Raw genomic sequence first — 13,707 nt, 5'->3', positions numbered from 1 at the left:
CAGACCTTCTCCGGCATCTTAGCTGGCAGAGAGGTGGAAATGGTTGAATTAAGGCTGAAGTCCACCTGCATTCAGGCCCTTTACCAGCAGGGCTCTTTCAACTTGTGTCCCTTCCCTGAAGTCAGGTTTCTTGCCAGTATCTGGAGAGAATCCTTTCCCCAAAGCCAGAGGGCTGCAGAGATCTGTCACCAGCAACTCTTCTCCAGGTAGTATGTAGTTCCTGGGCTTCCTGCCATTGTTCGGGGGAATCCCTTCACTGGGACCAGGCCCTCCTGGAGGCCAGCCAACTGTAGCTCTCCTTCTTACGAATCACCTCTCTTTAGGAACTCCTTCTAGGCTGGTTTCTCTAGTGACACCCCACCCCCGGAGTGCACCTTCTAGACTCCTTACTCTCATGAGCTCTCCTAGACCCTGAGAGAGAAAACTACCACCATGCACTGCAGCCTGCATGGCTTCTATTTGATCCCTTGCTCAGATTCCTCTTCTGGTTTATATAGCTCAGCCTTGTGGGGGCGAGGGCAGCACCTCCCTGATTACATCCCAGACTGTCCCAGCTGTGGGCCTCAACCTGGCCCTTGTCTTTATTATTTTCCTGCTCAGTTAGAGTTGGGTGGTTGGGCTATATTAAAGCTGTCATCCTTCCAATGAGATGGTGTGAAGAAGTTTGAATGAACCCTTGCTGAACATCCACGTAGGGATCTTTACTGTAGTTTAGTGTACGGCAAAGTTGCACTGGGTGGGGAGAAATATCCCCTGTAAGATTCATATGGCAGCTGCATAATCATTAGGGAGAGTTCAGAGAGTAGCCTGCAGCCTCCAGGAACGCAATCAGTTAGCCTACCTCCAACTTCATCTCAACTCTAGCTGGTTCATATTGAAAGTGAAGTACTTCTGTCTAATAAGAAGCCTCCATTCTCTCCCATTTCCCACCTGTATAAATACCACCTCTGCTCTGAGCTAGCACAGCAGAGCTGTTAAGGGCAGGTGGATAGGAGAAAGTTGAACTTTGACTCTAGGGCAGGGGTGGCCAACCTGTGGCTCCGGAGCCACATGCAGCTCTTCAGAAGTTAGTATGCGGCTCCTTGAATAGGTACCAACTCCAGGGGTGGAGCTACAGATGCCAACTTTCCAATGTGCTGGGGGGTGCTCATTGCTCAACTCCTGGCTCTGCTATAGGCCCTGCCCCAACTCCACCCCTTCCTGCCCCATTCCCTGAGCTTGAAGTGCCCTTGCTCCTCCCCCCTCAGCCTCCTGCATGCCACAAAACAGCTGATTGGGAGGTGCGGGGAGGGAGGAGGAGGCGCTGATCATTGAGGCTGCCGGGAGCGGGGGTGGGGAAGCTGATGTGGGGATGCTGACGTCTTACTGTGGCTCTTTGGCAATGTACATTGGTAAATTCTGGCTCCTTCTCAGGCTCAGGTTGGCCACCTCTGCTCTAGGGCATTGATGATGAGGGCCCCACTCAATGAGTTTGCAACTGCAGGGAGCTCCAGACTTGCTGGACTGGCTGTGGTAGCCTTGCTGAGCTGTCTGGACAATAAAACAAAACTGTTCCACAAATCACTCACTGTATCAAAAGTTTCCAGACCCATTTATATCATGGTTACTGTGACCCAGCTGAAAGGCTGACCTGTGCATCAATACTGACAATACGAGGGAACATTGGTAATAAAGAGCAGACAGCTGAATCTCGTAATAGTGATAAGCAGTCTGTCTAGAAAGTAAAAAATTAAAGAGCCCATTAAGATCCTTTGATAATTAGGATGAAGACAAAGTCCTTGAACTCTAAGCCTAGATCAGAGATCGGCAACCTTTGGCATGCAGCCTGACAGGGAAATCCGCTGGCAGGCCGGGCCGATTTGTTTACCTGCAGCGTCTGCAGGTTTGACCGATCGGAGCTCCCACTAGCCGTGGTTCGCCGTTCCAGGCCAATGGGGCTGCGGGAAGCGGCATCCAGCACATCCCTTGGCCCACGCCGCTTCCTGCAGCCCCCATTGGGTAAACAAAGCATCCCGGCCCGCTAGTGGATTTCCCTGATGGGCCGCTTGCCAAAGGTTGCCAATCCCTGGCCTAGATCTTTCTTGAAAAGTGTGTGTATTCCTTGTAAGGAGGGAACAGAGAGGGAAGGGTGCCCTGAGGTAAAATTTCCAAGTGAGAAGTTTGGTGATGGCAGCAATTATCCAAGAGCAGCTTATACAGAACCCGGGGCCAATACACAGGTGTATGCCATTCCTTGCCTTGGTTTCCTCACCTCTCTTGAGTGTTTTTTGGGATTTCATTAGAACCTTTGAAAGAGTCTGGGATCTCCCTCATGCACTTGGCTTTTCCAGAACATGGTGTCTATCTGATCTCTGCAGTCAGTGTCCTTCAGCTCCTGTCTGGTCCAGCAGTCAGAAAGGTTCCTCCTCACTTCTGTAACTTTCCCCTTTGTTTCTCTCTTGGCCCTTCTTCTGTCACTATGAGTCCATCTGTGTTTTTAAGGCCTGCACTAACACCTGGTTTCTTTGTTTCCCCTTCTGGGGAAATTCCACTGCTCTAACCCTCCCCTCCTCTTGCAGACCAGCTGGAATAACTGGTACCCTCCTTAGCATACCCATTGTCCTGCCAAAGCACAGTCATTAAAGTATTAATGACTAGTTTTGTTTGTTCAATAGCTTCTCCCAGATAGAGTGTGAGATACGTGACAGGGTCCTTGTTAGCCCATGGCTGGTTTACTTCACATTGATTTTATGAACCATTATATATAACTCCAACCCTCAATCAGAATTTATAAATTATACCTATACAGATCGTCATATAGGGTACTATTCAAGGGCCTTATCTTCACTAGAAAAAAAGATGCGTTTAACATGATTTTAAAGTTTTACCCCACGGTTTACCTTGACAGCTAATGGAAATCTACAACTTGCTGTGTCTACACTAGGATTTTAACATATATTAGTTGGCACGTGGCCAAGATGAATAAGCCTTTGTCTAAACACAGGGTTGAACTGCTTTAACAAAACGTGTGCATTTAAATGGATGTAAACTGGAGCAAATATCTATGTAGACAAATTGTAAATGTATCAGAATGTAGCAACACTCTAGTGCTAAAGTACCCCCTGAAGGAGATCTCCTGGAAGAGGAAACATAGAATCCCAAAGTCTCAGAATTAATTTAATTTAAAAAGAAACTGCCTTGTTTTTACTGAGAGCTAATTGTTTGTTGACAATAAATAGAGAAAGTAGGAGTCTGACAGGTAATATCTACTACAGTTGTGGCTCTCGTATTGCATTGACAAAGTTAGTGGGAGCTTATAGGAGCCTGAGTCAGTTGACTCACGAAAGGAACATTAAACTAAATTATTATAACAGATAATTTTTCTGTAGTCAGGATTAACAAAGGGGGACAAAACTAAGTGTCTGTTTTTGCATCGTTTAAGGCATAATAAACATCAGGCATCCGATGAAGTGAGCTGTAGCTCACGAAAGCTTATGCTCAAATAAATTTGTTAGTCTCTGAAGTACCACAAGTACTCCTTTTCTTTTTGCGAATACAGACGAACATGGCTGCTACTCTGAAACCTGTCAGTTCTTTAGAAAGTTTATTCCTTTTTCAAGTATCCTTTTAATGGTGATTTGATTTTATAAAACATGTAATTAGAGCAAGGCAAGCTTCTGCCCCCAGTAAATGGAATATTCACATAACAAGTCTAATAATGATAAACATGTGATAGGCTGTTCCTTCATTTGTTAACCTTACAGAGTATTAATTAAGAATATAAGATCTCTTCGGAGGCTTATTCATAATATGCTGCATTGTCCTCTTAAATTGGCTTTGCAGAGAGTGCTGTTTTGGAATTCAATTTACATTTCTCTTCCCCTGATCAAACTGAGGGACACTGTTGAATAAAAGAAGCAGATTTAAAAGTACTGTTTTGGGGCCCAATCCTGCTCCCAGGGAAATCAAGGGCAAAACTCACATTGACTTCAAAGGGAGCATGATCATGGCTTTCTGACTGAATAATTGAGTTCCAATCAAAGATCTTTTTTAATACCTGCTCATAATTATTAAATCTTTATATATGGAGTGTGACAGATTCAGACCAGAAGAATATAAGAGAGTGCTGGAAGGCAGGTATATCAGCCTTCAGAATGAGCAGGCTCTTGTTCCCTGGGTAGCCAAACAAAGGCTACTCTAGGCCAATTAAGACACCTGACGCCAATTAACCAGTTAAGACCGTTAGGCTAATGGAGACAGCTGGAACCAATCAAGGTCCCACTTATACTGTTTAAAAGCTCTCCTTCCAGTGCCCTCCTGGAGGTTGAGGTGAAAGGAGCTGGAGGAGAGGAAGTATTGCTGAATCCTGAGGTAAGGGTGAAGCTAGGAAAAGGGGACCATGGGGGAAGTGGCCCAGGGAATCGAAGCGGCATCAGTGGTGAAGGAAAACCCACCAACAGCTGCTACCATTAGGGTCCCTGGGCTGGAACCCAGAGTAGAGGGTGGGCCTGGTTTCCCCCGCCCCCCCGAGATCCCCTGGAGAAGGGAAGCAGGACTCAGTCCAGGCAGGAGGCTGAACTGCGCCTACTGAGCTCTATGGAGCAACAGAGACGGGGGGTATTCCCGCTTCCCATCCTCCATGCTGGCTGGTGATGAAAGTAACTCACTAGGCTGTGACTCTTGCTGCTACACTGAGAAAGGGAGGTCACATTGGGGCCTTATCGAGTTTCTGAAGCCACTGAAACCGCCCAGAAGCGCGGGACACACCAATACAGGCTTGGGACTTTGTCACAGGAGAAATATTTAAATTAGGCAAAGTTCAAAAAAGATTGAAGTGACTGCTGAAGTCCCTTGAAGAAAGAGAAGAATAATCTACAAGGAGTCTGAAAAAGCTAGTGTGTGGAGAATATTTGATTGCCCAAAAAGAGAGAGAAGTAAAGGATCTATCTTGGAATGTGTTTTTATTCCTAATCTTTTTTCTAATATAGGGGAAAGATCTGAAGATTTAAGCAGTTGCCAGTTTTATCTTTCACATTTTTTTTTTTTGAAGACGCTATTAAAAAGGTGAATGGAGATGAGGTGGATGAATAATTCATAACAAACATTTTAAATCAATGATTTTTGCCTCCTGTTGATTCACAAATTATCCACAAAAGATTGTGATTTTATTGCTTGGTTTCATTACTCAGAATTATTCACCACATTTCTGTAAATTGTTGTTCTGTGAGATTATTCATGAGTAATTTGTGGCGCCTTGTTGATATTGGAAATTAAACCTGTGTGTGGACAAAAGTTGCACTTGTCAAAATGTATTGAGATTACTCTTGAAAGCAGATTGCTCCACAGTTTGTTAAAAGAAATAGAACAGTGGTTCTCAAACTTTTGTACTGGTGACCCCCTTCACATAGCAAGCGTCTGAGTGCGACCCTTCCCCCTTATAAATTAAGAACACTTTTTTATATATTTAACACCATTATAAATGCTGGATGCAAAGCGGGGTTTGGGATACAGGCTGACAGCTTGCAACCCCCCATATAATAACCTCGTGACACCCTGAGGGGTCCTGACCCCCAGTTTGAGAACCCCTGAAATAGAACAAATGCAAGTTTGAATAAGAGTCTATTGGGTCAGAAATCATGGGGTATAAAGATCCCCCAACAAAGGGTTTGGTTGCATGTGCATGCAGATCACCTTCTGCAGCAAAAAGAAAACAAAGCAAAAAGTGGGCAATAACCTCACTGATAACTGATTAGTGAGAGAAATGTCTTGCAGGAAACAGAATAGATGAAGGCAAGAAAAATTAACTCTTTCTCCGCTGTTAGTCCATGGCACCTGGTGGACTGCTGATGTTTCATTCAATATAGAAGCTGTTCAGGGATTAATTTATGTTACAGAAACTTAAGAGTAACAATTTAGAGAGTGGGCTATAATGACAAAGTTCAGTAGTTCAACTTGACTTTCTCAGTAGATAGAGGTTAAGATGGCTGTCAAAGGATGTAGAATGGCATCCTTCAGAGACTGCTCAGTTACACGAATAAACTGAGCTAATTTGCCAAATGAAAAAGATAAAGCTGTCATTGACTTGTCCTAGGGTTTTGTGGCTATAATGTTGCATGTGCTAAGCTGAAGACTAAACAAGGTTCAAAAAAAGAACTAGATAAATTCATGGAGGATAGGCCCATCAATGGATATTAGCCAGAGTGGGCCAGGATGGTGTCCCTAGCTTCTGTTTGCCAGAAGCTGAGAATGAGGGACAGGGAATTCATCACTTGATGATTACTTGTTCTGTTCATTCCCTCTGGGGCACGTGGCATTGGCCACTGTCGGAAGACAGGATACTGGGCTAGATGGACCTTTGGTTCTGACCTATCATGGTCATTCTTATGTTCTTATATTATGCATATTAATAGAGATTGAGAGGCCTTATATTCAGTCCTCTAAATCATGAGGAAGGGAGCCCACAACCCTCTGGAGTTCTAATCCCTCATCTGCTGCTGCTTTTTGACCAGGGTTAAGTCTTTAAAGAGCTGTCTCAGTTTTCCTGTCTATAAAATTGGTATGGAAATTACTTAACAGGGGATTTGGGAGGATTAATTACCATTAGTTTGTAAAATTCTATGTAAGCACTAAGTATGGTTTTATCACCAGCAGCACACTTGATAGGCTTTCTGGAAGTTGTTGTAGCAATTTCATCTTATACCCCAAATTTTGTTCGTGCCCTCTCAAAAAAAAGCTCATGTTGGTGATCAGACTAATACATACCACATGATAAGAAGGTTCGAGTGACCTCCCCCGCAACTCTTTCCCCAAAAGGGATTTGGTGAAAGCAGGAGGAAAAAATTCAGGGGGGGTTCATAGGTTGAAAAGAATGGTGATTGCTAAAGAAGTTTGCAGCAGCTTTGCAGAGGATTTGCTTTCACTCACAGATGTAATAAGACTACAGATGTCTTTGCCAAAGGTGTCAGGGGAAAGTGCCATTTTGTAGGTGTGTAAAAGGAAGATGAAACATGCCTCTTTCTGGTTTTGTTTTGGAAAACAAACTCTTCATAGCACTTACTGGCAAAAGGGACAGAAGAAAAAGAGCAAGCATTGGGATGGAGCAAGGAGTCAGTAGTCCAGAATCAGCACTATGAGATGCTAGTAACTATGGCGATGAATTAATAAACTGGTTCTTCGGATGAATATGTGATGCAGGAGCAGTTACAAAACTGTAGGAGAGCAAGTTTGTCAAGAGCTAGGGAAAGAACAACGCTGTAGGTATCTATATGTGCAATGCCAACAGACGTTGGTTGGCAGCAGTGGCTGGAATCAAACCTGAGATCTCTGGAGCTTAATTAATGAGCCAAAAGATGCATGTCTCTTAGCCATAGCTGTAGCAGTCTCATCAATCTCTACCTGGTATAACTGCCACTAGATGGGGACAGAGTGCCACCAAGCAGGCATGGATTACATATGGATTGTCACCCTAGGGTTGACATGCTATATATTTGGGCCTGAGGATTTGAGGGATCTTAGTGTTCTGAAGAATTAAAAGACAAAGAGGAAGAAGACATTGGACTAGCTATGGTTCCAGTGATAAGATTTTATAACAAGTCTCATGATATTTCGTGTTTTTCTTAAAGCTCCAGCTCCTGGAGTTCATATTATTAGATTATTTTCATGGAGGATAGACCTATCAGTGGCTATTAGCCAAGGTGGTCACGGATGCTACCCCATGCTCTGGTTGTCCCTAAGGCTCTGACTGTCAGATGCTGGGACTGAACTACAGGGGATGGGTCACTTGATTGTTCTGTCCTATTCATTCCCTTTTGAAGCATCTGCCGTCGGCCACTGTTAGAGAGGATACTGGGCTAGATGGACCATTGGTCTAACCCAGTATGGCCATTCTCATGTTTAAAAATCTTATGATGTAAGACTGTCTCGTGACTTTTTGCAGCCTGAATCATGGGTTTTAAATAGTTGCCATGACAGTGCTAACCCAATTTAGTGAAAGTAAAGTCAAATTGATGTGACATTGACTAGATCAGAGAAAGTTAGTGAGGAGGAGAATTTGAGAATCTTAGGCTGAAGCATTGACTTCATTAGACTTTGCACCTGTGTACGTCACGACTGAGTTTGTTCCTTAGCAGTAGGCCATTTCCCCCAGTTGGGACACTGGCCATCTGTGGCAGATCAAAAACATCCTTTACTTGCTTGGAGAGGAAGTTAGAGGCAAAGAACTCAGAGGGGACTATACAGGTGTTACATGAAGTTGAATACTTTCTCAAAACTGATTTCATTTTGTAAGTACCTAATGATTCTGATCTGCTCTCAATCTCTGTTTATAAATAGTGGTCAGTATTGTAAATGCTACTAGTGTTCAAACATTAAATCTTGAAATAAACATTTTGGCCAGTTTAGCATTTATATTTATATATATATATATATATATATATATACACATACACACACACATATACATATATACACACACATAACAGTCTGCTTGGCGCTCAGAAAGAATCATTTAATCCAAGGTTTATATTTTGTTCATCAATAGGAATATTGGACTTTGCTAGCAAGGCAATGGGAGATTGTTAGTGTTTTCTCACACGTCGTTTTGTCAGAGATTTGGAAAAGCTATCTTGATGGGTCTCACTTACTGTTATGTTTGTGCCAGCATTTGCCAATTAAAATAATCCTGGTCAGAGATAAAACATCAGTCACTATTTCTTGTCATACTTTTAGAAATCCAAAGACATTAGTAGCAAAACAGGGAGAATGCCTTTCTTTTAGGATTTCTCAGCCTTAGAACTTTTTCTGTACTGCGAACTACAGGACTAACAAAGCTATACAGGAAATCGCCAAGTGAAAGAAGCCCAAGAGTGCAAACCAGTGTTGTAATTTCACTGTACTTTCTACATAACTCCAGTTATGAGAGGAAGGGTGTAATATTTGGGATTGTCTTTGACTTCTATTGTGAAAAGCAGGCAAAGGATAATCAAAACATAAAGCTTTCAGCAGAATATCTTTAGTTTTTTTAGAGCAGGGACCATCTTTTTGTTAGGTGTTTGTACAGTGCCTAGCACCATGCAGTCCTGGTCCTTGACTGGAGTCCCCAAGCACTACTGCAATACAAATAATGCATAATAGTTGACATTTCTTAACACTGATTAAATCACATTTTTTGATTCATCGTGATTGTCTTGAATTTGACTGAAATGTTTAAATGACATGAAATAAAAAAAGAGGAGCTACAGAAATCTCCAAGAAAATGCAGAAAACATTGTAGTTATGATTGGATATGGTGTTCTTCATTTCTTTTCCTAAGCTGTTGGGTGGTATTACTATAGCAACAAAATTCAGTGGGAGCTCTACATACAGCTGAGATCCACCATGTGGAGCTCAGAGGAAACTAGGGCAAAATTATATTGTTCTGTAACTTGAAGTTATTGGCAGCTAATTCATTTTCTGGTACATCCGTGCTATGGTCATTACTGAAACATTAATTTGGAAAATACCTAGGAGAGTTCTTGTTTATGGTCAGTTGGCGTTGAATGTTTGGGAGTGGTAGCAGTGGCCTCTTCTACACAGCAAACCTAGACTTCTGGTGGGAGAATAAGAAATGTAGCATTACAAAAAAGAATTCCTCCTACGTATGTCTATAAATGATTCTAGCAGCTTTAGGTATCACAGTCGTGCAGGCAGTCAGAAAAGTATTTGATTAAACTTACTGGCATATCTCTAATGTGGGCGTATTAGAAATCTGCATGCACAATATTCTCTTTAGTTAAGCTTCTGTGAATTCTTCTGTATGTGGTACAACCTTCATGCTAGATTGTCCACATTTTGCAGGGCTGCAGATATTTATTTTAGCCATGTTCCTTGCAGCTCTGTGTCTATCTGTACTTAGTGGTGCCAGTTTGTCCACATAACTGCACATACACCCAGCTGGGATTGTTTATACAGTAGTGTGGCCATTCCAGTCCTAATGACATATTTATTAAAGACAGAGTATATGCACCAACCAGCAGGTATGGCAATTATTTTCCTGCCCACACACCATCTGGCTTTCATTCATAGATGGGGTAAACTACCCATCTGTAGTGGTTCTAGAAATGTTTAGCTTAGAAAAAAAGCTTGTCCTTATTTCAGAAGCTGCTCAGTTAAGGGATCTTGTTCAATTAGTAGCTGGAGTTGCCAGGCCTATGGATAGTAGCATTGGCGGAGAGTAACACTGAATTAAGCTGCTGCATGTTCACCATGAAAAGAATGAAAACTGGCTAATCAAGAATGTTTCTTCCAGCTCCAAGCAGCAGGGTATGAGTCAGTCAGAGCCAGCGAGAATCCATCAGGGAGTTTGCAAGGGTGGATCTACCTCGCTGGTAATTAATGTGAGTACTTGTTTGCTCAGCATACCGTCACTGACTGCCAGGGTTATTGACTAGATGGAGTGTTCTGTCAATACTGCTATTTTGGGAGTTGTTTTCCAGCCTCTCTTGGGTTGGTTTATTCTGGAAATCTAAAAACAGTGCTGCCAGCAGTCAACGCAGCTTGTCTCTGAGTGAGGCTGGCAACACTTCCCATATGTCATGAAGAGGGAGCTAATGGGACCTGCAAGTCAGAGAAGAAAGTGTTAGATACACCAAAACTTTAAAAACTTCTTTTATAGTTTGGGCCTGGTGCCTTCCTAGATTTGCTTGGCTTTTGCTGGTTATATCAAATATGGTGTGTGAACAGTATATATCAGAGTCTGCACTGTACACTGCTTGCATTCCCAGTGGTCAGGAATTTGCCACTGCACATGATTCACAGTTGCTCCAGAAACTCAGGGCCTGCCCATAACAGGAAGAACAGTAGAGCATACATTTTATTTATTTTTACCATAGTTCTAAAGGCAATTACGTGTTGACCACAACAGTTTGAGTTCCATTTTCATCGCTCTACAATCCCACAAGTGGTACTGATAGCTAAATCATGGAGCACAAAAAAAATTGGTTATTTATATACTGTTTAAAATAGTCAGTTCCTTATGCTAGGCACAGGCACATTAACATTCACAAACCTTATACATCCAATCAGACAAGCAGAACTTTGTTAACTACCGCCCCCCCGACCATTCCGTACACCTTTCATTAATTTACCCTTCCTCTAAATCTTGATGGACCAGTCAGGCCCTGAAGCTTTAGCTGAAGGTCTCATATTGATCTACTAAGGGAGAAAACAAGTTCCAGAATCAAGGGCCCCTTCACTGAAAATCTAAATTATTTTTACCGCATCACCCCTTCCATCTAATCCAGGAGACTATAATTTTGAATAGCTCAGCTGCCATAAAATGACACAAGAAGAGTAGTCTCCCATGTAGCCAGGAACCAAATTATTTATAGTTCAGCACTGTTACCTGAAATTGCCTGTGGAAATGAACTGGAAGCCAGTGCAGATCATGGGACTGCGAGGTACACAACCAAGCATTCAGTTACTGCATTGTCTGCTACCTGAGGCTTCAAGTTTAGTCCCACATGTAACCTAATTCAGTAATCCAGGCAGGGTGACAAAGGTGTGGTTATGGTAGCGATGTCTACATGTGTCACCAGAAGATCATCAACCCACCACGACTAGTGTAGTCTCTTTAACATGCTGATACCTAAACCAAATGTACTAGGATCAGTGAGACCTGAGGACTCAGATGCTGCCGGAGTAGTAATCTTGTAACCATCACACAAACCACCCTAAAAAAACTCCTGGCTATTTTCAGGAGAGCAGGAATTTGCAGTTGTTTTCAACTAAAATGTCCCTCCCCTCCTCTGTTGAGCAGTGTGCTGTTGCAGTTCAGTGCCTGCCCTTTACTTTACTTTACTTTCAGGGTGTGGGTGTGTATGTAGCTTGTAAACAGCTTTGGAATCTGAAAGAGGCTACAAAGTGTAAAATGCTCTTGTTGTTCTTGTATAAGGGATTAAATGAACCTCTATTACCAGGAAGTTTATATCCCCTTCTCCTCTGTTTTAGGGCTAACATGGATCATGACACTATGGAGTCTGTATGGTTAGTTCTCATATCTGAGATCAATCAGCAGCTGTTAGAAACATCCGCTCCTGTCAGATTTGCCCATGGATTGCCTATTTCATAGCAAACTGTGCAGTGCGATATGTTCTTATACAATTTCATTTATATAAATCATCACAGAGTGCTTTGATAGTGAGAGTCAATCTGTCAGATCCTAATCACTGTTGCTCTGAGGGAGACGATCACAGGCCACTTCTGTAGTGCTGCTTATGTTTATCTCCTCCCCTAGTTAAGATATAATACCATGAAGTATAACAATAAGCATGCAAAGTGCACTAAGTGTCTGAAATCCAGTTGACAGAGGTTTACATGCTAAAAAGGTGTTCATCTCCCAGTTATAGTGTGAGCTTTAAATATTGCTGAAAATCTTGAGAAAATTGATAAACATGTTTAATGATCTGCTGTTGAAGATGGTTCAAACTATATCTACTATTGAATGAGCAGTAAAACACTAATAAACTACTGAAACCTGGAACTCAATGCATTGTTTAAGTTGTTGCCTATATATGGTTGTGTGACATCACATCAATATATCAGGCTGTCATATAGGGCACTGAAACAAAATGTATTTGCTGTTTGTCCGCTAGTGACTAGATTCTTGAAATATACGTATTCTCTTATATGGGGTCAAATCCTGGCTTTGGTGAAGTCAATAGAAGATTTGCCATTGTTTTCAATGGGGACCAGAATTTCACTCAGTTACATTTGCAGTCCTAGCTTACCTTCATTCTGTACGTGGAACTGCCATTGTAGTCCGATATCTGTACAGTAGCAGAAGACAAAATGGTGTCTAGAGACTTCCTCTCAAAAAAATTGTCCTGTGAATTATATTGACTTGTTCTGTGGCCCATAGTTTGAGTTACGCATATGACATTGTTGTCTGTTTTTAAAAAATAATGGGATCACTTCTCATGCTTTTCTGCAAATCCAAATGAGGTTTCATTTCTGTCCTGCTTACTGTAATGCATTATATGAGCCTGTCACAAATCTGCTGCACAGACTAAATTATGTATCTTTCAGGTTGGGAATAAAATAGCAGTTGCGGTCTGACGCTGAATTTCCTACGCACACATTAGGATCAATTTAAATTTGAACTTTGCAAAATAGAAGTGCAGGCAAGAGACACAGGATGCTTCCAGATATGCTCTGTTTTGGGTTTGCTTTGCTCTCAGTAATGTATTTGTATTCTGATATTTGTTTTCAAAGCCCTGAGATATTCCTTTGGCATTGGGAAGCACTCGTATACCTTATGATACGATATTTGAAAGAGTAGTTGCTTGTAAAGTGCATTAGGTGAGTAATTATAGCTTGTTACAAATCCTTATAGGATGCTGAAGGCAATGCTGATGGTATTTATCCTTGCATCATGTTAAATGCGTTAAAGACAGCTTAGTGGTGGTGATGTACATCACATTTAGATTTTAATCCACTCAGGAATTAGAGGCTGAGTATAATTGGTTTTCATCAGTGGGAACAGTAATGTTTGTACAGCTTCCATATTGCATTCATCTAATCAATGCATGTACAGTGGAACCTCAAAGTTAAACATCAGAGTTATGAACTGACCGTACATGTCATTTGGAACCAGAAGTACACAATCAGGCAGCAGCAGAGACCAAAACAAAAAACCAAATCAGTACAGTACTGTGTTCAACATGAACTACTACTTAAAAAAAAAAAAGGAAA

General features: G+C 41.9%; 1 long non-coding RNA gene across 1 annotated transcript; it reads left to right on the top strand.

The window, feature by feature from the left end:
* The first annotated feature begins 4,299 nt into the window (after window positions 1-4,299).
* On the top strand, window positions 4,300-12,498 carry LOC122461531. The gene is made up of 3 exons (XR_006283474.1): window positions 4,300-4,350; window positions 10,265-10,352; window positions 11,965-12,498. It is a non-coding gene; the product is annotated as an uncharacterized LOC122461531 (long non-coding RNA).
* Window positions 12,499-13,707: the final 1,209 nt, after the last annotated feature.

Source organism: Chelonia mydas, chromosome 8 (assembly GCF_015237465.2).
Source record: "Chelonia mydas isolate rCheMyd1 chromosome 8, rCheMyd1.pri.v2, whole genome shotgun sequence".
Taxonomy (NCBI): Eukaryota; Metazoa; Chordata; order Testudines; family Cheloniidae; genus Chelonia; species Chelonia mydas.
The sequence above is the reverse complement of the archived record's forward strand: the minus strand, read 5'-3'. Positions and strand labels throughout refer to the sequence as shown.